The sequence below is a fragment of the Sorex fumeus genome, unplaced genomic scaffold, assembly GCF_029834395.1.
Source record: "Sorex fumeus unplaced genomic scaffold, SorFum_2.1 ptg000265l, whole genome shotgun sequence".
In the NCBI taxonomy this organism is placed as follows: Eukaryota; Metazoa; Chordata; class Mammalia; order Eulipotyphla; family Soricidae; genus Sorex; species Sorex fumeus.
This window is the reverse complement of record NW_026606322.1, coordinates 4,677,153-4,680,000: the sequence shown is the minus strand read 5'-3', so window position 1 is coordinate 4,680,000 and position 2,848 is coordinate 4,677,153.

Here is a 2,848-nt window from a genome sequence, read left to right as displayed (position 1 = left end):
GAACATTAGCAGTACCACGTGAGGTGAGGAGGAGGAAGCAAGAGGGAGGAAGGGGTTATTGGTATGGTGATTATTGGAGTTTGTATTTAAAATGAGTCTAGAAGTGCTATAAAAACCTTGGAAATACTTGAGTTTCTTTTTCTCTGTGAATGATGATCTTATCAAAGTTATAAAACACTAACTTTTCAATAATAAAAAAGCTAATTTCTAGTGAATTTTCCTGCTTCCTGTGAGAAGGATAACTCTTACATGGACTCTCATTCCGTCTCCCTTTCCCGCTCCCTCATCTTCTGGGCCTCTTTGTTTTCTTGACACAAATAGCAGTCATTGCTCAGAGAATGTGCAGGATTAGGCTGCTTTGTAATTCAACCTTTTATTCAGGATACTCTTCTGGACAAAGAGGGAAATACGTATTGGTAAAATGGCCTAGTTATGGATGTTTCCAATTTAGAATGGAAGGCTGGCTCTCCCACTGACACAAACCTTTCTGAACTAAGACTCCATTTATCATTTGGATGAACATACAAATACATATTTTTCTTGACATCATTGGTTCCTTTCAAAAGAGGAAGTGGCAAAAATGAGAAGCCACGTAGGATAATGAGCTGTGCTTTGATGGATGGCGGTTTGCAGATGTCGAGTTGTGTGAAAGACAGTAAGAAAGATGAGGACAGAGGCAGCAAAGAAGGGGAGGTGCTTTTAAGGGCTATTGCATTTTTTCAGTTAAAACAAAATCAAGACAGCAGCACTTTTACTTAGCAAAGGGAATGTGTTTAATAAGTAAAACAATATATGGCTGATTTCACATCTCTAATCAAAATGACAGAATAAGTCTAAAGTTAAAAATGGCAACTTTTTAAATATAGTTAAAAATATAGCAATATAAACCAAAACCAAACCATGAAATAAAAAAAAATAATTTGAAATAAAACAGAGTTGAATAACATACACGCTATGAAAGATAACTCTGTGTGTGTGTGTGTGCGCGCCCATGTGCGTGCTCGCACAAACACACATGCACACACATGCAGGAACTTAATGATCTTATTCTCCAACTAGAGAATTAGAGGGAACTTGAACTTATTGGGAAAGATTAGAAAGTTTCACATACATATTAAAGCACTTCATTTTATCACTACCATTACTTTAATTTTTCTGATTCTAATGTTGTGATGAAATCATTAATTCACTTCATAATTAGTCATTAAAGAACAACTATTTCTCTCAATATGAACATCTATAATACAAAACTTTAGGCACAAAGGGTACCCTCCTGGAGTTTGTTCTATTGGAATCATAAAAAACAAGTCAATAGGCCCCAAATAGTGCTGCATATGCTAAGCTCCATATCTCAAATCTGAGACTTAATTTACAGTTTCAGCAATCCCAAAAATGGAATCTTAAACCAATCAGGAATGCCTGATCAGCATTTGATAGTTATCCTGCTTGATAGGCCCTGCCATTCCCTAAAGGGAAGTAATTTTGCATTAGGCAACCTGTTTTGTTTCTTCGTATTTTTAGTTAATTAATTTTTATTCCCTACCCGTCATTGTTCTTGAGGCTGCAATGACAGGACTTGTACGCATGCCCAACTGAGTGCAGTATATTATAAATAGCTTGAATTTTTGCATATTTTGCATAGCATAACTTCTTTTTGCATAACATAACCTCTCCCTTGGACCTATGAAAGTCTTGTGCCTTATATAACTGCCCAGAGTTTTTTTTCTATTTGCTGGCTTGAATGCTGCTTCATTCATCTTGATTTTGGCTAAAAAAATCAAACTTTGCTAAAAAAATCAAACTTAAAAACTTTCATTTGTTTCAGTTTAAATTTGAACAACAAAAACATGAAAACAAATGCTTCTCATTTATGACACAACTGAGGAAACAACACACATCACCACACACTGAAAAAGCACTAGAGAAAGTCTTCAGAAAAGTCAAGGTTATATATGTAGTATTTCTTCTTTACTTAATTGATGTTATGAATATATTATGTTGCTAGATATCCCTTGAAAACATTTTTAATGACAGGATAGTCTGTCTTTTAAGCAAACTTTTATGTATTTGTGTGTGGCTTTTAAGACATATTTACCTAGTCGTTATTTGGGGCTACTTGAAGTTTTTCCAATTGTTCAGATGTATAAATTCAATGAACATCTTGTGCATGTCTTTGCTGGCATTTGCTTTGATTTGTCAAAGAAAAGAGTTTCCAAGAAGTGAAATTACTGGGTTTAAAGATGAAAAAAACATTTTTAAGGTTCATATTTCAAATTGATTTAAAAAAATACTTTCAAAAATTTACCAGCTTATGTGCCTACCTAATAAAGAAGAAATATGAAGAATAAATAAAGAGTATCAGTATCAATGTTCTGGCAATGACTACAATTTAATGCACTCTCTGGGTCCCCAGATTCTATTATTTTTTTGTTGCTGTTGTTGTACTTTGATTTTCTTTGGGGGGGGACACCTAGTGATGCTAGGGGCTTTCCAGTGACTGCACTGAAGGTTTATTCTTGGCATAGTTTAAAGGACCGTATGGGGTGTCGAGGATGGAACATGGGTCAGCCACATGAAAAGGCAAGTACCATATAGGTTTTACTATCTCTCCAGACACCTCAAGTACCCTATTTGAAATAATTTCTGTGTATTAATTTATTTTATTCTCCCTTATAAGTTATACTATTGACCCCATTTTAATAATAAATCTGAGACAGGGAGATATTAAGTATTTCTCCTAATATCACACAGTTAATATGTAATAAACGCCATGATCTGAAGTCAGGATGTCTAGCACTAAAGTCCTACTTCTCATTGACTGGACATAAATACATCGATAGTCTATCAG